Source organism: Rhinolophus hipposideros (assembly GCF_964194185.1).
Source record: "Rhinolophus hipposideros genome assembly, chromosome: 12".
Lineage (NCBI taxonomy): Eukaryota > Metazoa > Chordata > Mammalia > Chiroptera > Rhinolophidae > Rhinolophus > Rhinolophus hipposideros.
The window spans coordinates 19,358,156-19,382,906 of record NC_138058.1 but is presented as its reverse complement, the minus strand read 5'-3'; the positions used below and the strand labels follow the sequence as shown (position 1 = coordinate 19,382,906).

The 24,751-nt window shown below is 38.7% G+C and overlaps 1 protein-coding gene across 4 annotated transcripts in view; it reads left to right on the top strand.

Annotated features, from left to right (window-relative positions):
• Positions 1-24,751, top strand: part of CTNNA2 (catenin alpha 2) — a 1,066,300-nt gene that overhangs the window by 367,625 nt on the left and 673,924 nt on the right. The window lies entirely within an intron of this gene.

The following is a 24,751-nucleotide window of genomic DNA, read 5'->3' as shown; positions in this document are numbered from 1 at the left end:
CCCATCTCCCATTATGGATAGTGTAGCAGTGACTCAAGCCTGTGCTTTGTAGCCAGCAATGTCCAGGGTCAAATCCCAGTTTTGTCACTTGTAAATGACATGACCTTAAACAAAGTAGATAGAATCTCTGAACCTCAGCGGTTTCAGCTGTATAGTGGTAAGCGAATTCGCTTTATGGAAGTATTCGGGGATTAAATGAGACAGTGGCAGCCAGAAAGCTCAGTGTCAAAGGAAAAGTCAGGTGTGCTTCCTTTTTTCTCTCAGTGCTCTTATTTCCCGGGTCTGTTAACCTCAGATAAAAGCCCTGTGCTGTAAAAGTCACTGAGGATTTTTGGAGATAAAGAGTACAGATAAAGTAAAGGAAAGCGTCATGGGCTGTGTCTGGCCTGGGGCTGATTGTCCCCTGCTGGCCCCCGAGGACCATTGATGCATGTGGCTGTGTGGCCCTGCCTAGAGGAATACTCCGAACAGGACTATTGCCAAGGCCAGGACACAAGTACATGAGAGCCCTTGTGAAATGAGCTGATTTTTAGAGACCTTGGAGAACAATGTCTGAGACAGCACTCTCGGGAAAGCAGAAGGGTAGACAACAGGAGGACCAGACCCTGAGCTGTTCGAGGTTGGATGCAGAGCTGCTTGTCTGAGTAAGTAGCTCAGCTGCCTTCCTTTTCCTGGTCCCTTAGGCTTCTGAGAGAGAAAGGCCAGGGTTCTCTGTTAAAAGCGAGGATATCTCCAGCTCCAGTGGATCAGGGAGACAGACAGAAATTCTAAGAGTGTTAAGCCTGGGACAAATTATTAATACGGCCAACTTCTACAGCTACAAAATGCAATTCTGTACTGTTTGGTCTTAGGGTGAGAATTCAGGGCAGTGGTTAGAGTGATAAGCTGTTGTTAGTGTTTCTGTGAACCTTCAATTTGCTTAGAAGAGTTCAGAGCATGGACGGTAGAAGCTTGACCAGCACCCTGGCAGGCTGAGGGATCTGCTCAGGGCATTTGCTTCTATTTTGATCTTCTGAAAGTTGGCTGAGATCCAGTAATAAACTTATTACCTAGTGTTGGGATATAAATCAATCAGCAAAGGTGAGGCCTCCTGGCTGTCAGCCTCTTGAGTAGGAAAATTTGGGGAAACAGACTTGACATCAAAACGAGGCTCCCGGGCCTAGTTCTGTAACGTATTCGGTCTGCGCAATGAAGGTTACAACTCCAGGAGCTCACTGCAGACTTCTGTATGAGGAAAAGCGCTGATAATCTCTCTCTCTCTCTCTCTCTCTCTCTCTCTCTCTCTCTCTCTCTCTCTCTCTGTCTCTCTCTCTCCCTCCTTCTCCTCTTCCTCCTTCCCCTCTTTCTCCATATCCTCTCCCTTCTCTTTTCTTCCCTCCCTCCCTCCCTTTCTTCCTTCTGCCACCTGTGTGCCAGGTAAGATTTTTAAAAATTGTTTTTAATGCATGGGCGAACTTGCAGCAATGTAAGCGAATTACTCTGAGGCAAGAAATGACAAAACAAACAAACAAACAAAAAAAAAAACCACAAAACAATAAACTAGAGCAGGTCCTCGGATTCCTTCTGGCCTAGACTTGGGTTTTAAATAGGACAGTGCGTAAACAATAGGAGACAACCTCTGACCCAGCTGGATGGCCAGGCAGATTTAGAGACCTCAGCAGAAAGCCTGGATTCTCAGATAATGACTCTATTAGGGCATAATATAAAAACATAAAACTTCCCTACAGAGAGAAACAGTGAGAATGCATGCTGTCTTGTCCTTTAGAGAGCAGGTAAAACAAACAAAACAAAACAAAACAAAAAACAAAACTCTCAAAACTCTCCCTTGTCCCTGATTAGAGATTGCTAACCAGTCCCACAGCATGTAGTTTTGGGTCAGAATCTATTTCCTAGGGTGACATCAAGTTTATCCAAAATTTAATTTAAAGGTGTTCTGAGTGGTGGGTTGCCAGGTACCTGGCAGAAGCAAATACCAGTCCTCTCTAGAACATCCTTTAAACTCAAGCCTCAAAGGATTTCTGTAGATAGGTTTACAAGGACCAGAAGTTGATATTTCAGAATCTCTAAAAGCAAAATGAAACAAGCAACTATGAAGGAGAGTTGGCAAAAACAACCAAATACAGATTCGACCTATAAGGGTTGAAGGCTGGCGATTGTTAGATGCAGATTGTAAATTGTCTCTAAGTAAATTGAAGAGGCCAATTGGCCATGTGATGAACAAGAGACTTTCAGAGTTGACTGGGCTGTCTTAGAAATCAGGACTGGGCCTTGTGTAGTGGAGGAACTCGGACTTACCTGAAGGGTGGGGGAATAGATGGTCCCAGTTGACTAGCCTGAGATAATGGGCAAGAAAGAGAAAGGGTAACACAGATTATTCAGAGTAGTGCTGCCAGAAACCTCTGAGCAGGAGCTGGTTATGTCTTTTAGCAACCTCTTTGTTTGCTTTGTTGGCTTATCCACAGTGGACTTCTAGAAGGAACTCGTTTTTTTTGGTGACAGAAAGAAAATAATTTATCAAATGAAACAGGAGGTGAATGTGAAAATATGCCTTCGCAGCAAAATTCAGTCCCATGCTTAGAATTGTAGCTAGCTTCTCTCCTTATCAAACATACCCCTTCACTCAGTCCTTGAAAGTTGGGTCTGAAATATCCAAGGTCAATCAATATGAAGAGGAAGAGCAAGTAATGTTCGCAGACAGGAAGGGACTGATTTAGTCGATGAGCAGGGATTGTTGATGGAGTTGACTGCCGAGTCATCGGATTCGGCCACCATCGTGAAGACAGCCTGGACAGCACAATCCATCAATTGATCTTCTTTGAAGAGCCTCTCTGGGATTTCAAGGAGGACCTCACAGAACTGTCAGGGAGAGCAGCAGGCTGTACTCCCACCACCCAATTCATGAGCCTGGATAAACTGGGCCTTTGTGTTTCCAAAGGCTGTGGGAGCTCGGAACTCTGGATTTCTTGTTCCTGATGGGGTTGTTCCAAGATAAGCTCAAGGGCCTTTTTGCTTGGATCTAATGCTGTCTTGACACATCCTGAAAAATTTCTCTTGATTCATGTAGGAAATTGTTACTCTGAAAAGTAAGTGTTTCACTGGTAGTGACGCCTCCCCATGCTTCAGACACACCGAGCCCTTTGCTGCGTCAGCGGCTTGCACTTACCATCTTTCTGACAGAAATGTCCTGTCCCAAACTTTGCGAGGATGACTCCTTCTCTCAGGTTTCAGGTTTGAATATGTTGCGGTTCATCAAATCAGTAGATTAATTTATGTTATAGCACCTGCCAGCCTCCAAAATTACATCATCTCTTTGCGTTGTTACGTCTGCTCCTCCACTGAAATTTCAACTTCTGTGAGAGGAATGCTGCCTTGTTCACAATCTCCACGATCTACAGTATCTAATCTAGATCAGTAAATACATATTTTAGGAAGGAATATAACTCCCTCTCATCCTCTGATGGTAATAATAATAATAATAATAATAATAGGAGGGGGAGGACACAGAAGAAGTAGCAATAGCAATATACCCATGTTTTGAGTTTATTGAGTCCCATGTTTTGTAACAAAATAATCCACCATTTCTCTCTGCTCTTCTACCTAGAAAAAAATTATAAGTAAATTAACTAAGCTTAAGTACACTTGGCGTCCATATGACTCACTTAAAGTGCCCAGACAGTAGCCTATATTTAAAGCTATATGTTAAGGCCCTCGTCAAGGCAAACATCAATTCTTTCAAGAAAGGCTTACAATGATCCTAATAACTATTAGTGGAGACCAAATGATATGAAGTATGTCGCTTGCCTTTTAGTTCAAAGCAGCCTACCACACAGCTCACTCTTAATTCTGCCATCTTAAGTGTTTCCTCCAGAGTGACCTGCTTGGGCATGAGTTTCTGGGGAGGTGCTGGAGGAGCTGGGCCATTTTTAGTCTGCAGAATGCTGCAGGCTGAACTGAGAACTTTGGGACTCACTTAACTCATCACTCCCTACAAGGCATAAAGGAGTTGGCAGAGGTACCTGACAGATAAATTAGCAGAAGAAAAGGGTCACCATTTAGCTGTTGAAAATTAGGCATTTTCTCCAGAGGCCCCAGTCCAGACTCCAGAATCACAGTCTCCTACAGAGGGGGCTGATGATCTCTAAGTTTAGTAAGTTCCAGGAGTGATTTCTCTGAGCAGGCAGGTTAGGGAACCCCTGATGTAATGAGTCAGTGCATCAACCCCAGAGTTGATTTAATACAGCATGGGTTTAAAATGGATTTTCCTTTTGTGAATGGGGATAAATACTTTTGTAAGAAAGCATCAAGTGACATATCTCCTGGGAAGTCTTCTTGAGCTGCATATTCCTCAGCCTGGCCATTCAGAATGTGAGAGGAGCCTTGTGAAGCGAGGTGGCTAATCTCTTCTTTGAATTCCTTAAAAATAGACAAGCAAATCTGGCCCAGCCTGTCACCTGTGAGCTATTAATTGAAGGGTAGCTGTTCTTTTTCAAAGCTCACCTCCCTCAAACACACCTCTTCTTACACACCTACTCCCCCATTTGTAAAAAGACAATTTATCATCCTTGGAAGGACTTTCTTCTCAGTAAGTGCCAGAACTAAAATATTCAGCTTCACAGATTATTTAAAATCCTCTCTCTTAACTACTTAATTGCTGACTCGAGTTTCTACTAACTCTGCGGGTTACTAACTCTACTAACTCTACAGCTGACAGATTTACAGCATCACCCCAGAGTTTTGTCTTCGCCAGTTCACACCTTGAATTGAGCTTTTGTTCTGGGTTCTTCTGGTGACTATTCTAGGGTACTATTTTCCAGAGGAAGCAACATTTTTGCCTGACCTCCCATGGGATTTTTCAATCTATCTATTCACAAACACAGAGGGAAATTTTGAAAAAAACACATGTTTGGGGGCCCTACCAATTTTCAATAATAATAGCTCCAGGTGTGGGGCTTGAGAATCTGTATTTTAGCAAGCTTCCCAAGGGATTCTCTGGCCTCCAGCCCTGTACCAGCCTTGGTGCAGGCCAGCATTGGGTCAACAGCATTAGAGTCAGAGAAAGGTATCATAATTTTCCTTTTCGTGGAGTTTCTCAATACCATTTTGAAAGTGTTATTTATTTTTATTTATCTTCACCTACAAATCATCCTCCCCCACCTTCTCCCATGGAACCAGTAGACACCTTGGCAGTCATTTCTTTGCATTTCCTTCCTCTTCCCCCCTACAGCACCTCAGGAACACAACATTGGCATGCTATGTGGATTTCTTCTCAATAAAAAGAAGACAACATTGGCCTTTTTATTATTCGGTCTGCACATTTGGGGGTTAGGAGGCATCATTTAAATGGCCTGCAGTCTGGTGACTAATTTCACACTTTTGATCCCAGCAACATAGACACTCAAATTCTTTGGAAAAGGTGTTTTTTTCTGTATCCATGAGACATTTATGTATACAACAAAATCCTCTGAACTTCATCTTATCATAGATATTGAATATTTTTTCACTATTGGCATGTTTTATGCTTCTTAACTCTTCTGTTTTTTCCCTTTCCTTCATGTCTTAATTTGTCTTCCACCAGTTGTAAAACCTATAAAACCATCTCCCTTCCTTTTACTTTATTTATTTTTTTAGTTCTTCTAGGATCTTAAAAGATCACCATCCATTTTCCTAAAGCCCCAGTTTTCTGATTTCATGCCACTTAGATGAGAACAAGCAACAAGATGACTGCAAAAAATCAAATGGCTAAGGGGGACAGTTTCAAGGTAATATAGACAGAATTGAAATTGGAATTCAGGTTTTTCTGGTTTCTTTATCGCCATTCTCTGATTTCCCCCCATTATTTCATGCTTTGTATTTTAATAGACTTAAGACATAGCATTGGATTTTTAATATATTTCCCCCCCATTTAAAGCCCTAGACCGTGCATTACTTATCTTTTCCCTGACGTTCATTTTGATTGCTCAGGATTAGTTGGATAGTACTGTGGACAAGTCTTGCTTTTGCAAGCATCTAATAGATCCTAGCAAAACCCCGAATAGAAAGCATACACCAGCAGCCTTGTGGGACAGCCACCAGAATGCCTCACAGATGGGCAAAAAGGACCCTTTGTTGGCGGGAGTAGGGCTTTAATGAAGCAAGCAACTGAATCTGATTTTTTTCAATAATGGAGACTGGACTCTTCTGGCTGCAGTCTCTAGGTGGAGACTGTCCGCCTTGTGGGAGATAACAGTAAAGGCAGTAACCATAACAGCCAGCACTGGTGTGTCAAGTTCCCTGTAATTGCCCAGGTGTTCAGAGCTGTGGCTGTGGCTCTGCTTTCGACTACCCATGTCTGTCCAAAAACCTGCCTATTTTTTTTTTAAATTTATTGGTGTGACAATGATTAGTAAAAGTTACGTAAATTTTAAGCGTACAATTCTGTAATACACCATCTATATATTACATTGTGTAGTCACCATCCAGAGTCAGTTCCCTTTCCATCACCATATATTTGACCCCTTTTACCCTCTTCTGTCACCCGCCCCCCACTGCTGTTACCCTCTGGTAACCACTACACTGTTGTCTGTGAAAGAACTACCTTTTACAGTCTTTTACAGTTTTCTGAAAATAAACTTTTTTTTTTTTTTTTTTTGCGTGCATCTTGGATTAGAAGAGAGGATCTGGGGGTCTGACTGCTTTTTAAACGGAGTTTCAAGAAATCATCTTGTTTTTAACCTGACCTCTCTCCTCCTTTCCTCAAAAAATATCTGATGACTCAGATTCCTCTATCTCTCAGGGTTTCGCAGTGTGAGTTGGGTTGTTCTGCATGTTCCCGGTTGCTGGCTTACAATCCAGCTTTCTCTGGTTAAGGAGTCTCGGCACACCTTCCTCTGAGACCCGCTTTCAGATGTCGCCATGGTTCTTTTCTCCTGTGGTCTTTGTCCTGAAGGACTGATGCCTTTAAAATAAAATTGCTTTATGGTCATTTTATTCGGGGTTTCAGAAAAACGCAGTGATAAATATGTGTGTTCTATCTATGATCTTCAGCCACACCTTACCTTTATTTTAAGGACGAATACAAGTTCCTTCCATCCCTGGGTCCAGTGTCCATGTTGTTTGCATCCTAACTTGACCTGGGAGGCGAATGGAGATAAGATGATCAAAGCACGTTTTTAGAGTGAGAGTTTTAGATACAAGTAGAGATGAGACATAATGTGTTGGAATAAAGCTTAGATGGGAGAATATATTTGATCTGGGCACGCTGTTGCATTCAGTGTTTGTACTATTCCTAACCAAAGCATTATAACTATGGATTCCAATTTAGACCTTGATGGCAATGTGGTTGTACATTCCTGTCTTTGTGGTTTATGTAGGGTAGTTACAGAGGCAGAACGTTTATCACATGATAAATTTTATGCAGGAATTTTTCAAAAACTTTCATTGTTTTTAAGTCTACCTGATGATATCGTCTTCTTAGTTCTTGACTGATAGCAGTTGGACAATTGCTAACCTAACAATTACATGTAGTTTGACATATGTCTATATGTTTAAAGGGGAAGAAAGAACAAAAACTACCAACTTGTTTTGTTAGTTTAGAGATTGCATTTCCTGGAGACCTATATGCTTCAGGGTCCCCAGCAGTGAGTAAGGATGAGATTGAAATTCTGTGCCTCTTGGTTCTCTCCTTTCCACCTGCCCCCCACGTAATGTCTGCCTCAGCAGTCCTGGCACTCATTGAATTAAATATTTGGTTTTCATATAAAATTTCATTTGGGAAAAAAATAGATCCTGTTGGGAAGGCAGATTTGGAAAAATAATGTACTAAGACTTTTGTCTTACCCCTAAGACTTTTGTCTGAAATAACCAGATAATTGACAGGAAAGTTAATTGTAAGGCGTCAATTGTTTAGATATCTGATCTATCTGTGATTATACTTATGGATCTGAGCTTATAATAAAATAGAGAAACCCAGCTCTTTCCAGATAGACTCACACTGAGATATCCAGACGACTACAAATTCTGAGCTTTTCATCACATTCTGGCTATCAGTCTATACTAGCTGTATAAAATCTACCCAGACAAGTGAGAATGGCTTTGGCGACCTCTCTGCCTCTGCCCTGAGTTCCTCAGCAGCCCCTGGTTCCCTCCAACCTGCTGCTACTCCGTGGAGATTCCTTCATCACTCACCACAAATGCTGTGCCATGCTCCTTAGGCCAAAAACAGCACGCTGCATATAAGGTGTGCCACCACAACTTTTGGCAATCATCATTTTCTGTGGAAAATTGTCATGATTTTCAGTGTTTAGAATACCATACACATAATATATGCAGCAGAAATAAGTTAGAATGTTCTAAAACATCTCCAGAAAGCATTTTATTTATTTTCTATTTTATAGCATGTCATTTTCTCCTGATAGCTACAGATGAATTGGAGGCCTTTTCTGATATTGTAATGATAAATTGAATTCTACCAATTCAGTTTAGCCGGACTAAAGCTTACTCACTCGCTGGGTAGATCAATTTGTTTATTTTTCTTAACACAAAAAGGAAATGATAATTAATAACCTTGGAGATACTGTTTTAAATTTATATGAAGTTATTACAGTAACAGAAAATATTTGCTGTAGGACTCCTCACTGGCTGGGTGAGGGGAATTTTATTTCTTTACAAATAACATTTAGAACTGAGCATCTAAAACTGGAAAAATTATTAAGAATTTGCCGAGTATCTGTTAAGGCTTCGGAGTTACTCTAGGACACAACAGTCTAAAATGATGTGCAGGTGAATCAGAGACTCATTTTGGAGCTCCTTAGTGTTCTATTAAGTACCTTCCAAATAATAATAAAAATAGATAGCAAGATAGAAATAGGTAGGTATGAATCAAGTTAGGAGAGACATCTGCGTCAATATACTGAATTATTCATAGCTGAAGTAGCACTGGAACGATTTGGAAGGTATGTAGGAATTCTTAAGCCACGGATGGAGAGCCTACTTTAGGTGTGGGAAATGATTGGAGGTAAAATTCGTTAGACACATGTGTTTGGTCTACTCTCAACATGGTGAGTAGGCTTCATTAAATAAAAAGATGTGAAATGGAGAAACATATAGTGTGCAAAGGCAGGTTGAGATTAGATTACAGTGGACTAGAATTCCAGATTAAGAAACGCATGCTTTCTTTGGGTTGGCACTTGTTTATTAAAAGTTATTTTGTTTTGGTTTAGATTAGTTTGTACATCCGAGTGATACTGGGTAACCTCTGCAGTGTTTGGGAACTCCCAGAGTAGCTTCTGAGAGTGTACACTGAGATGGGGGTTACACAGACGTGTTAGTGGACTCAGGAAAGTCCAGACAGAAAATGATAGAGTCAGAACTAGGGAGAAGTCTGAAAAGAAGGAAAACAGATTCAAAGAAAAGATTAGAAGTGATTTAAAGACTGTTTTTATGTTTTCTTTTGTTATTTATTTTTCTTTTGAGGAGAGGGTGAGTGGGGAACAAAAATACTGCTTTTATGTTCTCATGAAATATGTTTATTAATTATTTATTGCACTAACATGTCTCTAAGTTGAGGATGATCACATTCATGGAGAATATTATCCACTCCCCAAACAAAAAAGCATTTAACAGTATTTAAAAGTCTGGCACATATAAATTTTGATCATACGATGTAACTACACAAATATGTGCCTTCTTCTCCTAATTATATTCACATAATAGACCATTGGTGACTTTGGAAAAAAACAAAACAAAACAAAACAAAACAGAACATTTACAGCTGCCAAAATTCCTGGTATGAAGCATGTCGTAGCTCCACTGATTCCTGGGTTTGGATTTTACATCTCACAAATCCGGGGTCCACGTGCAGGCTAGGTCTCCTGGCCAGTAACTGGCCCAATGAGAGCAGGTCTGGCAAACCATGCAGAGTCTGACTCTCGGGTGGTCATTCTCCACAGTGTATGGGGCACAACTTTCAGGATGTAATTTTAATAATCAAAAACATGATTTCCTTGTTAAAAAACAGTGGTCTTAAAGGATATACTTATGTTTGTATTGGATTTATTAAATCTGAATGCGTCATTTAACTTTCTCAGATACACTTTAATTGTACATCTAAAATTGTGTGTTAAGAGAGGGATCGTGAGTGTGGGATTTCACAAAGCTCTCGGACACACTCATTAAGAAAATCAAGGATCTAAGGGTGATCTGCTACTTGGAGTCTTCCTTTAGGTTTTAATTGCCATGCAGTTTGTTGATTTAAGCAGGGTGACACTTCTATTAGTCAACTCTGTTCAAATATTTATTTGGTACCCATTGTGAACAACTCTGTCTTCTAGATACTACGAGAAATAAAGAGTTGAATAAAAGAGGCCCTGTGTGCAACTTCAAGGAAATTGCACCTTGTAATGTCTACAAATACACCACTCTATTCATTATCTCTGATTTCAAAGCTGCATTTTGAATACTGTGCTTATTCATGACATGATGAGAAATGGAGCATTGTGTTGATAAAGGTGAATCTGATCCAGACGATATTTGATGCATTATTATCCAAGAAACAGACTATTACCTACCACAGGAAAACCGATGCATCTACCCAATTTCCAATCAGTCTGAGGCCAGTTTCATTTAACATATGTGATAGAGGTGATAGAGATGGATCCTATGAAACACCTCCGTGTATATTTGGTTGGTCAGGTCAACCCCTCTTACTGTGGTTTGAGATCTCCCTGAGAAATAGACTCTTTCCCTTGATACATTAGCAGGTGATACAGTCCAACCAGTACTGAATAAAACATGACAGTCATTGGTATTTTCCTGACCTTGCTCTTTCATAATAATAACAGACAAAATTGTACAACATATTATTAAAGATCTGACTTGTGAGCTCATAAAAGAAAAATCTGTAATTACTACAATCCTACATGGATTTACTAAACACAAGCCACCTAAGAGTAACCTCATTTCTTCCTTTACCAAGGAGATGTGATGGGTAATGAGGTTCCAGCAAAGCCTTTACAACATTTCTGATGACTTTCTGAGTAGCACTTTGGGTATTTTGGTGGATTGGAAACAAATCATTAAATCCAAGAGTGGCTAGTAAATTGATTCCACAGGAAGATTTATGGCATTCATCTACAAAAAGTTATCAGATGGTAGAGACTCAAAGCAGTGAGATTGGAGGAACCAGGGATATTTTGGTTATGAAAGACAGTGGAGAAAGGATGGCTGTGTTCTAATATTTGAAGAACAATTATGCAAAAGAAAAAGAGTCCAAAGTATATATAAGACAACACAGAAATACTTTGGCTCAGTAAAAGACCAAAGCTTTAGAGTAGCAAGAGTTTGCCAACAAATTGTATCATTGGGAGCACATGAGCTGCCTCAGACTAGTGTGTTCTCACTAGAATGTGTGACCATTTAGTCAGGAGTATTGTAACAAGACATTCAAACATGAAGTTGACCTCCTAGGTTTCTTCCAACCCTGGACTTATCACTTCTATAAAGTTGTAGAAATATATCTGTGGAAATTAGGTTGGCCCCACCATCACCAAGGCAAATTACCTTGAATGCCAGTTGTCTGGTTTTTCTTCTATATAGGCCAGTTTGAAAGATGAGAGGGAACTTGGAGCTCTAAAATAATTAGGATGGAAATGATATTCAGCTCCACATTCCTGACACATCAGTCCTCGACAGAACAACTTTGCAGCTTATCTAGCATCTGGCTGAATTTCGGGTCTTAGGTAGAAGGAACCTGGCTATGGTTTAAAAAGATGAGGATAATTCTCCCTTGTCATAAGAAATAATATGGATGCTAGATGTATCCTCCTTCACTGGAGAAGACTCTGTGGCTTAACTTTGGCTGATACAACCTTGGGCTCTCCTGGATTTGCCTTTGTTCCTGGAGATAGTAACAACTGCTATGTTATTGGTGCATATTGTGGAACATGGAACTGTTGTCAAATGGGAATTTCATTATTGTGAAACCCTCATGCCTGGACATCCATTTCCGATGTCCGCTGTGTTCTTTGAATTTGGCCACTACGGCAGACATCCTGAAGGCCAAAGGCCGACTGACTGTTGATTAGTGATAATGATCCTAAGCAAGTTTTCTCCCAAGGCTACACAGGCACTTATGTTTTCTGAGGTTGCCACCAATGAAATCAATTCTATCCCATAAAGACCCTCTTTGTCATGTGGGTCTATTCATTTATGGACGTCAACTCTAGCATGGTTTTTCTTTCAAGCATCAAATTAACTAATACTTCGTTTAAAAATATGTGAAGTGTGTTCCTATTGGATGTAGAATTAGTCAGGTCTTTGAAATATCCTTGACCTGTTAAGAATCCTACAGCAATAAATACTGTGTCTCCCCGGAAATAAGACAAGGTCTTAATATTAAGTTTTGCTCCAAAAGACGCATTAAGGCTTATGTTCAGGGGATGTTATCCTGAAAAATCATACTCAGGCTTATTTTCTGGTTAGGTCTTATTTTCAGGGAAACTTGGTATCACTTAAGAGTGTAAATCAAATCTTAGCTCCTGCTTTCTGATAGAGTGGGTAGATATAGAATTTGCGTCGTTAGTCAACATTCATGTGGGTTGATATGTTACCTACAAAATAATACATATTTTTTATAGATGGTGATATTTGATCACATAATTTTAACGATATGAAATAGAATGGATAATTTCAATATTTTGTACAATGCAAGCCTTTACAATGTGCCTGGATTTAATAATAGAAGACCTTATATATAATTGACTCTCCAATTAGTTGTGATTTTTATATAATTTAAATTCATTTTGCCTCTTTATCAATTAAATTTACATCTTAAAGATATTGGATACCTTTGAAAATATAAAATTTAACTATGAAGAATGTATGTCTTAAGTGGTTTGTACCAGTGCTCCTTAAAATGTGATCTGGGGACCAGTATTAGTCCATAAACTAGTTGGTACTAGTTTACCACAAGATAAATACAAAAATTCTGAACATTTAGAAACTTTTGTAGCATATTTACATTTCCACAACAATATATTGAATTCTAAAAGTTAATCAGTCTGCAATGGATTAGAATTAAAAAAAAAAGGAAAAAAAGTGCTTCTCACCGCAGATAGAGAAGTACTGGTGATACCTTTCAGATGATAGTACCAAAAGAGGGGAGGGAGGCAGGCACCCAGAAAAAGAAAAACAGATGTTCCCAAAGGCATTGAGGTAAGCAAATCAGCTTAATGCTTTCAGGTGTTCCTAATCCAAATGTCATTTGAGGATCTTAGATAGATCACCTTCCTCCTCACAATCTCTCTCTCCTTACTCTGTCACGTGGTGTCCAAACTCCTCAGTGCTAATCGTTTAGAAAATAACAGTTGTCTCTAGAAGGCACCATTTAATATGCATGCCGCACCCTCCCTGCTTTGAAAAGGTACTGCCTTATTATAGTTTTACAGGGAAGGAGAAGGTAAAGGATAGAAGAAAAGGGAGAAAAAAAAAGATGAAAGGGAAGAGAAGAATCGGGGGAAGCTAGCTGTGATATGGAAGAGGGGACCACTGAGTGAACTTGGTTTTAGAGGATATGGGGAACCATAGTTTAAAACCTTTAAGATTTTGTCTTCTAACCATGGAATGGCCACTGACGCTGAGGTATTTGTATGTGAAATTCTTTCTTTCTCTTTTCATGTTTCCTTAATTCTAGAGCAGTTGAATCGAATCATTAGTTTTGATACTTATTTTTAAAGTATTCCAGCTTGAGTTGTTGGTACAAATGGGCTACCTATTGAAGTATACTCTGCCTATGGACACTGTGCCACACAACTTACAGTAAGTATTAAAATAATCCTCAATAGAGTATAAATAAAGTGAGTTACTACAATTTCATGTAAATGCTGGTTTAAGAAAACTCAAGACTATGTTAAGTTTGAACTAGACCCAATTAAAAAAAATATATATATATATATATGTATATATATACACATATATATTTGTATATATTTGTATACACACACACACACACACACACATATGCTGAGAGAATAGTTCCTCAAACTTTCCATTAAATACATTGAGTTACAGACTTGCTAAGTCACTCTGTCTTCATCCTATCATTTTTACAGTCTCGCTTTACATTTCATGCTGTGGACATGGGAAGCCTCTGTTGATGCCCAGCCAAAGGGACCTGGAATCTGTCCGCTATAATAGTGTGTACTCATCCCCATGAACTCTGAGATGAAATGTGTGTTTCCCAGGTCATGAATGTATTTTTTATGTACATATGTCATTTCAAGTTAGTTCTCTGCTACCAAAGAGGATTTCATGCGTATATCTTTTGTTAGCTCTAATTGGAGATTTTTGCTTGTGGGTATCTTCAATCATTAAAATGATTTTTTATCTCTTTATGGAGCTTCTGGTTTCTGTGTTAGCATCATCATCACCACCATCACATTAGTATTTATTGAACAACCTCAATGTAAATTGGGTACACATTACCCCATACTTTATTGATTCAAAGGCTTGATATAAAAAACTGTGGGGTGAGGGGACTAACGTTATTACATACTATGTGTGGAAAATGTCATATATTGCATTCAGTCTTCATAAGAACACTGTTAGGCTGGAATATTTATGTTCATGTTCTTAATGAGAAAATTGAATCTCAGAGCTTAAACAGCTAGCCTAAACAATGAGGCTGAAATTCAAACACAGGTCTTTGAGATTCTGGAACCCATATGCTTTACGTGACCCCACCACCCATTGACTTTTAAGTATGTTCAAAATGTTTTTTGTTCTTCATTCGTCTGTTTTAACATTTTATGTGGTTTTAGTTCTTTGATGTTTTATGAGTAATTATGACAGCTTGAATCCATCTCCAGATAACATTGTACGTATGAAACATTTAAAGATTAATAATAAATATAAAATTAAAAAATTAAAAAGTCACTAGAAGTAATAGAAACCATGAATAGAAACCACAATGAAAAAAGAGGAGGTCTGTTTTTTAGGTTCAGGTCTACATTAAGTTTTGCAGGTGTGACTATAAATTTTGACAAATATTTTATTTAGTCTATAAAATGCAAAAGCAGGGCTACATAAATTCTAAGATCTAACTTGAAAATTCTATAAATCTATACTCCAAACCTCAAAAACATTCTTGAACTATTTTAATTTTACCTGTTATCAAAAAAAAAGTTTTAAAGAAATACTGTTTTCTCTGACTTTGAGTAGGTTTGAATTAAGAAGATGAAAATAAACTTGGCCTGATTATAAGACTTTATAATAATAACATCAACAACAGCAAAACACTAATAATCATGCTATACCTACTTTTAAAATCATGCATTGTCTTTAACCATGCAACTCGGCAAAACTGTTGAGTTGTCTGTTATGGACGGAATGTTTGTGTCCTCCTAAACTTCATATGTAGAAATGATATTAGGAGGCGGGGACTTTGGGAGGTAATCAGGATTACATGAGGTCATGAGGGTGGCACCCTCATGAGTGGATTTAGTGCCCTTATAAGAGGCATAAAGGGATTCGCTTCATCTCTCTGCTCTTTGCTATGTGAGTAAATAAGGAGTAGTCGGAAATCTGCAAGTGCAAGAAGGTTCTCACCAGAATTCAGCCAGGCTGTCACTCTGATCTCAGACTTCCAGTTTCCAGAACTATGAGAAATACATCTCTGTTATTTCTGCTATTTCTAAGCCACCCTGTTATAACAGCCCAGATAGACTAAGACATTGTCTCCATATTATAGATTTGAGGAAGTTGATGTTCAAGTAAGTTCATTTGATTGGGGTCATAAGATCTATTACAGGTGGGACTTGAGTTTAAACCCAGGTTTCCCTAAATTTCAAATCCATTTTCCTTATCTCATTCCAAAGGAAGACTCCAAGGATCCTTGAGCTTCCCTAAATGAAAGCTATGTCCAGTCTCTGCAACTCGGGGTTAGATCCCAGCCGATGTGATGCTCTAGGGCAGGGGTGTCCAAACTGCGGCCCGTGGGCGAACTGAGGCTTGCAATCCATTGTTAATTGGCCGGCAGCAAATTCCAAAAATATATTCAGTTTACCTAAATAAACCAGCTGAGGCAATATGTACTTCACCTCGAGTGAGTGGCCCAGCTGTTTGTGTATTTTACCGCATATGACCCTTGGTGAAAACCATTGAAAAAAGTTTGGACACTCCTGCTCTAGAGGGTAAGAAGAGTTTGTCCTCATTCTCTGAAGGAGAAGCATGGGACCCTTTGGGAGAATGGAAGGATCCAGCCCCATGTGTTAAAGCCTATCTAATATCCTGTACACATTTACCATCACTGAGAAGAGATAGACTTAGAATAAATGCAACAAGATTTCACATTCAAAGATGAATAGAATATTTGAAGTAGTTTTCCTAAGAGGTGTTTCAGGACCAATGTATAAATAGGCCTCCAAAATTACTTGGTTGAGATTATGGATTGCGTAGGTTCTTAAGACATGAGTTGCAGCTTCATATATTTATTTAGTGTTGTCTAGAGACAGGAAGACGAGTTAGCATCTCTCCTGAATGGAAACCAATTCTCTTCCCCAGCTAATAGTAACAATAATGATAATAACAGTAACTACCACATTATTGATAGGCTACTCTGTGCCAGCCGTGGTGGTAGGTGCTTTGCATTTATTACTTCTTTTAATTATGCTAACAGCCATACTAGGCAAAAAAGCATTATTATCTCTCTCTCAGAGCAGACGAAGCAGAGGCCCAGAAAGGTTATCTGAAGTCACATGGAGACCGAACCACATTTAGACTCTGGTCTACCCAGAACTTGTATTACCTTTTTTTTTTTTTTTTTAACTTTTTGTTTGGAAATGATTTCTTCTTTATAAATTTACCAAAAAAAAAAAAATCTACACGGAACAACTGTATATAATCAAATTTTCTTGTTAACATTTTACCCCATTTCAGCGACCACACAATGCTATTCTTCCACCTCCCAGCAAAGAGAGTCCATCACTTGCTTTTAATTCCTGGATTTATCTGCTCTCTTGCTCAGCCCTGTGTGCCCACCTTGTTCAATGCCCTAGTGGAGTTCTAAACTTTAAATATGTTTGAAATTGAAGAATATGTTTGATGTTGCCGTTATATAAAGACTACACAGGAGACTAATACATAAGTATTGCTGGGGTGGAAAATGACCACTGTTTTGAAAATTACTCTTTTAAAATGTTTCTGGTTTTGCTGATTATTTTTCAAAAGATATTGACAGAAGACTAATTATGATAAATAATGCATATTGTATTATTTTGCCTTGGGGAGATTTCATTGTTGAGTGGCATTTTTTCGTTGTAGTTTTGTTTATGTACAGAATTGTTGAGGTAAAAATTAAATGAAAGTGTTTAGATTTTCTTTAGGTTTTCCAAGGATGTATCCAGAAGAGGGCAGACTTGCTTGCAGCAGCTGTTCCCTGTGTAATTAACTGATCTGCATGCTGACCCTGTGCAGTGGCAATGATGATTTAATAATAAATAAAACGAAGGCTTGTGTTTATTTGGTACAGGATTTCTAATAACACATCAGATTCAAAAGGTTTATCAGAACACGATAACACTATTCAGTGTATTCTAAATGCAAAGAAAACATTGGTTGGAATCTATTTTTTCTTTCCAAGGCACACTAGTTTCCTCAGTGTTTCTGAAGGTTCTTTCGTTTATTTGTTTTGTTTTAATTTTTCCTCTGCTGGATGCCAAAACCACCTCCCCACCTCTCCACCCCCAGTCAAGGCAATTTCAGTGGTGAATGCTTTTGAAGGCAGAGAACTTACAAAGGTAAAAAAGTTGATTTAGAATTTATGGTATTACTTAATTTGCTCTGCTGCTGAAAGAGGAATAATGAAAATTCATTCGTTATGAATCCACTTCCTGAACGTGCCATACAGGAACACAATTATATACAACCCACCCCTTTCCCTCTTGCCTTTAGCACTGCAGACTGCCTCGTCCCCCGCCTACCTGGCACCCTCCCTGACTATTCCACTGGCACCATCTAGTGGCTGTCTCTGGGAACGCTGATTCCATCTCCCAGCATCTTTCACCCCATCTCATTTGCAAACATCCTCAATTAATTGTGTTTAGGGAATTGTGATACTGTGATTTATAATAAATACCAGGGATGCCAAAAAAATGTATACAGGTGGACACTTTGGTCAAGGTTGCTCAAGCAGTAGTTATTTATAATCAGAAGTGTCCGGACGCTGATGGTAACCCCCTCTTGTAATTGCAGGAGTCAAACGTGACTTGTATTCATTTTTTGTTATTGGTGTGTGTTGAGTATTGCAATTTGAATATAGTTTTCCTTTCTTAAAATGTGTTTTTTGTTTTTTTTTTAACTTTTTTTTGGCACACTCTGCATATATTTGGTCTTCCTCCCTGTTTGTTTCTAGCACAAGCTTCTAAAACTTAGAATTTCCAAAATGCTGAGAGCCATAAAGGTGTCTTTGGTTGTATTAATGAGGTGACTTTTGGAACTCACGTAAGAATAGGGGCTGGTTGCCAGAGGAGCCAATCACATGATTAGAGGGTTGGAACTTGCAGTCCCCCACCCTGACTTCCAGGGTGCAGAGAGAATTTGGAGATTCAGTTCACTCACCAATCATCACCAATGCTATAATCAGTCATTCCTTGTAATGAAGCCTGCATAACGCCCCCCCCAAAGATAGGGTTCAGGGAGCTCTCCAGGTTGGTGAACAGGTGGAGATTTGAGGAGAGTGGCTCCCTGGAGAGGGCATAGAAGCTCTGTGCATGATCTCCATACTGACACATCTCTTCCATCTGGCTGTCGCTAAGTTGCATCCGTTTATAATAAACCTGGAAATCTAGTGAGTAAAATGTTTCTGTAAGTTCTGTGAGCTGCTTAGCAAATGAATCGAACCCAAGGGTGCCATTGTTAGAAACTCCAAATCTTTGTAGCCCTTTGGTCAGTAGCACAGTTGACAACCTGGGCTTGAGATTGGCTTCTGAAAGGAGGCGGTAGAAGGGCAGTCATGTGAGACTGAACTCTTATCTTCACTGGTGGGATGTGATACTGTCTCTGGGTAGAGAGTGACAGAATTGACTTGAGTTATAGGACACCCAGACTTGGTGCTTGTTGGTGTGGGAACCCCCCCAAACACACACAGTGCCATTGGGTCCCAGAATCACCATTTAGGAAACTTCTTTGTTTTGGAGACTGACATAACCATTTCCCTCATCTTTATCCGTCTTCCCACTTCTGTCTTGTTATGTTAGGGGAGTTTCACAGTATCGCCAAGAGAAGATATCTGAAGTTTATACAATTTGGAGGTGTCCAATAGCAAAACTAAAACAATTTTGTAATAAGTTCGATGTCCTTAATTCAAGGGAAAACTATCCATGCATTGGATGACTACAGTCCTTCCCAAGCAGTGGGGCACTCTTCTGGAGGGATTTGGGGCAAGAGCAAGTTTTATAGAGCCTTAGAAGAGACAACCCGGAAACCAGGTATGATTGGCCAGGAGGGTGGGGATTTCCTTAGAAGTCTAGCGGGTCCTATTTTCTAGGGTAAGGCGAGCTAACTAAAGTGAGCTGGAGGATTGTGATTGGTGTAGGTTAGGCTTCCTGACAGCTGTTTCCTGTAAGCGCTGGCTGACTTAGGTTTAGATTTGTGGCATGGGCTGTGTCCGTGAGGCGGCCTCCATGTTGTGGGAATTAACTTAATGAGAGGTCTTTGTTTACAAAAAAAATACAATATTATGAATAAACGTTAGATAAAGGACTTTGGAGATGACTGTGCAGGTGAAGAGCTCTGAAGCTTAAAATCCACTAGCTTTCATTTCTCCCCTCCCTGCACTCATCTTTCTCCCTCCTCTGTCATGTTCTGCACCCCATTTGTTCCTTATGTAAGCCAAAGAAGAAAATGGAAGAGAGAGAGAGAGAGAGAGAGAGAGAGAGAGAGAGAGAGAGAGAGAGAGAGAGAGAGTAAAAACCACTCTGGTTATCCTGGTTGCTAGATCCCGGCCTGAAAGTTCTCCCTATCATTTTGAGGTAAAATTAGATACAAAGAATCATGCCATTTACCTCTAGACGTCTTTTCCTAATCTCTTCTTTCCTCACTGTCAATTAAATCAGATCTCCCACCCCACAAACAAGCATTCAGAATGAGTACGAGGATGTTTCCTATTCGTTTTCTTCTCAGTTCTGCCTAATTATTAGATTATAATAGTGTTAGGTTACTCTGTATTTTAAAAATCAATTTTTATTTTGAATATATGCCAGTTCAACTATCCTCTTGAATTAGGGCGTCTTGGCCTGTGTACAAAAACTAACAACCATGCATAACGCTTTGATAAAGGAAAGCCTTACCAGTGCTCCAAATGACAAGCTTAGAAATGAAATTTGAGAAAACAGCGTGCTCATCAGCTTGGGCCAGTCTACATGACCTGGCAGGCAAGCAGATGTCTCACTCAACATCTGTGTGTGGTGTCCCGTCTTCAGGAACATGTCTTCACTCTGATGATGTCTTGTCATATCTGCACACAGCTCCTGTGACTTGATATTTCTCTAAATTTCTTCAGTTTGGAAATCATGTGCAATTGCAAGGTTAATGGTATATTACTATGGCTTCAAAACAAAAGCGGTATCATTTGTCATCATCGTGTGGAAGACAACCACAAAAATAAATACAACGAAATTAATTACTAAGCAGATACTGAAGCCTGCTGTCTCTGCTAAATAGGAAGATTGAAAAATGCTGTAGAGGCTTGAAGAACAAATTAGAAGCTAAGACTTTATTCTAAATCTAATCAGAAACTTTCAAAGAGAATTACAAGGGAACTGCATTTCTCTCTAAGTGATTCAGTGGCACTTATTGACACATCCGGGTTCTATGTTAAGATTACCTTTGAGAAACTGATGGCGAAGGGCATTGCATTTACTTTTGTAAGAATTCTTCACGTCTTATAAGATTTCATTCCATTAGCCTAATACTGGATAGAATTATAAGTAATAAAACATTGAGGCACACATGGTTCTTACTCTGTGGTTTTTTTTTTCAGTCACATTTATATATGTTTTCTACTCAGCGTTTATTGGTATAATACCTATTTCCCAGGATTATTGTGTTGAATAAGATCAACATATGTGAATATGCCTGGAACAGTGCTTGGCTCACAAATGTCAGTTCCCTCGATTCTGCTCCCTTTTTCCAACCAAGGAGAAGCTGACAAATAAGAGGGGAGGCAACATCTACTCACTGCCCTCCATTTCACTGTATGAAGTCGGACAATTAAGTTCCTGAACTCATCCTAGGAAAAGTGCTACATACCTCATTGCTGAATATGCCAGTGAAAGCTATGCACTGATGCCAGTGCCTGGTCCACCCTTCAAAGCAATTTTGGAACTCTTTTTCTGGAATGGCCACCAGAGCTGTCATCATATTACCCCTGATGTCCTGAATGTCATGAAAATGTCTTCCTTTCAATATTTCCTTTATCTTTGGGGAAAGAAAGAGTCATTGGGAGCCAGATAAGGTGAATAGGGAGAGTGTTCCAATACAGTTATTTGTTTACTGGTTACAAACTCCCTCACAGACAGTGCCCTGTGAGCTGGTGCATTGTCGTGATGCAAGAGCCATGAATTTTTGGTGAAAAGTTCAGGTCATCTAACTTTTTCATGCAGCCTTTTCAGCACTTCCAAATGTAAACTTGATTAACAGTTTGTCAAGTTGGTACAAATTCATAATGAATAATCCCTCTGATTTCTGAAAAGGTTAGCAACATCGTTACAACAAGTTCCAGAACTTGTTGTACCTCATATATTATGTTTAAGGGCACATAAGCCCTTTGCCTTTATACATATGTAATTACAAGAATCAAATTATACATTTTAGATCTTAATTTTAAAGAACTGAATTAGTATCAACATTACATGATTTTTTTTCACAGTTTTAGAAAACAGAGTGAGGATGTATTTGGACTGACATTCTAAATAGATTTCTCAGCATAACTTTTATACATATAAGTATGTTCACAATTTGGAATATTTAAAGACACATCCGTGTGTGTATGTATGTGTTGGAGGAATTTGTAGCTGCAGAAGATTTTATTGTCTAACATTTTTAAAAAGTGAATCAAAATTTAAGATAAGAAGATTATCTATTCACATTTATGCACATAAATTACAACTAAAATTACAGGTATTAAGTCATAGTGTGTACTTGTTACATAAGGACAAAACATTTGTTCTTTAAATGAGATGGGGGCAACCCCAAAAAGATTGTGGTAGCTTTAATGGCACTTGACAGTTTTTTAAAAGTGCTATCTAGAACACCGTAAAGCACAATGTGTAGTAATGTAGTTACGACAAGATTGTTAGATTCATTGCCAAATAGTGTTCAGAATCCAAAGATCAGATATATTAGATTTTAATTGGGTTTTTAAAGCTAAGGTGAATAAGTAGATACGGTAGAATTAGAAACATACTAATGTAATAAAACCTTTCGTTCTCTAAGGCTCTAGCATTAAAGACCAGGCAGCTCTCACTGATAAACGATGTCATAGAACAGTCTAGAAAGATTGACCCTGATAGATGGGGATCCCTGTGATCCAACGTAATCATCTCACCTGGGGGAGTGGAAAACCAGAGGCCTGATCTGAACTTTTAGTTGTATTACAGAACTTTGAACATAGAACGTAATGGAATTTTACCAAGCTGATGGGACAGCTCAAACATAGAATTTAATTTTTTTTTTTGCTAGTGTTTTTTAAAACAAAAATTCAAGGCACAGCACCACGTTGTTTCTGGCCCAGTGTGTTGAATATGCGATTTTTCTAGAGACTGGATAGTTGTAATAGCTTGTAGAATCTGATTACAAAACTAGACATATGCATTATTAAGATTTAATTCTCCCTGTGTGTAACCCTGGCCAGTTTTAGGTCCTTCTCATTTTTTTTCCTTTTATTGCACTTGTTTACACTGGAATACATATATTTAAATGATTGTTCTCTTAATATGGTTAACAAATACAGCTATTGAAATATGTCCATTTTGTTTTCTGTAGTTTTTTAAAAATATTCTTTTTCTTAATATGTATGGATCCTTCTTTTAAGCACATCGAATACTTTTCTCCTAAAAAAATGCTGTTTGCTTTGGAAGTTTTATTTTGCTTGTTTTTAAATATATTATTATCTATTGTATATGGTTAATCATTGTCAATAAACTCAATTAAAAAGCTATTAGAACTCAAAGTTTAGTAACAAGTCTAGATTTAGGTATAAATAAATGAAAATGTTGCATATTAACAATGATCAATTATAAAATATAAGTAGAGAAAATTCCTATTTACAAACCTTTGAAACCATGAATTTTTTGTTTTATACACGCATGCACAGTACTGATTTGTGTAACATATTTCAACAAAGCTTAATGTTGAGTCTTTTCCTTCTCGTAAGTTAGATAGAATTGGAAATTACATCATGTAGTTTTAATATTTAGCATGGGTTTATGGAGTCTAACATATTGATATGAATAAGAAATTTAAAAATAAAAAAAACAGCCATTTCTAGAAATGTTCTAGCATATTTCTGGAACTTTCTAAAAGTTTTGTTTTTAACAAATTTTAAAAGTGCTCATTACAAATATAAAATTGCAGATAAATCCCCATTTAATCATTTGGGACTAACTTTTGCTTGGGAGTACTCTTTATTCCTGTTATAATCCTTTACCCCATTCCCACTTCTTCCATCCAAATTCCTTTTTAGCCTAGGAGCTTGAACAAAGGTGGCCATCCGTCTCTAGACTGATAGTAGGCAGCCGGTAAAGGTTGCCCTGAGAACCCCGAGTCAGTCGGGACACAGACATCCATGGCATATGTGGGCTGTCGGGATTTTCTCCCTCTCCAGCATCATGCTCCCTTCCTCTGGAACATTTCTGTCAATAGGTTCAAGTGGTGTTTATGGACAGTGTGTTTCATTAGAGTATGTACCTTCCCAGCTAGGCCAAGATTCCAGGGTTAATCCCAGTTTGGTTCAGTGAATAACTCTCCAGGTTATGACCACTAGGCTCCCATCTTGGAAACAAAGCAAGGAAGTTCATCACCAGTTCTGAAGAAACGTGATGGCTCAGGTCAGCCAACTGTTATATGATCCTCTTCCACTCATCCAGGGGACATTTATCGAGCACCTACTTTCTGCAGGGTATCCAAAGATTGGTACCCAAGCCACTTGTGGTCTATTAGAGGAAAGAAGTGATTTATAAAATCCTGCTATTAGAAAAGTGAAAATAAAGCACTAAGATATTCAAAGAAGAGAAAAATAATTTCTAACCTAGAGGGTTCTTTCTGCAGTGCTGAGGAGGACTCAGGGTCAAACATAAACATGCTTCCACATGCAAGAATATTTTACTCTGTGCATATGGTGACTTATTAATCTTAGCAGCATGATAAATATTCATCAGTTCTGAGCCCCCTGACCCCAAATGAACACACTGCCATTTTCATACAAAAGGTGTAAGCTGAGACGAAACCCAAGACTACAACAGTGCAGTAGTGGGTGTGTAGACAAGGCACAGAGGAGGTCATTACATTAACTTCGAGTGACCTGGCTGTGTTTCATACATAGGTTTTACTTTCTTACTAATGAGGCACTAAGCCAGAGAGAAAACCCTGAACTAATCTAACCCCATCACTACACCTTTGATCTTTATGCAAATCACTAACCAAAAAAGTAATGTCATTAAGTGGCAAAATTTAGAAGAATCTTTTATTTGAGCTGATCTCCCAGGCAAGTATTGTTACCATT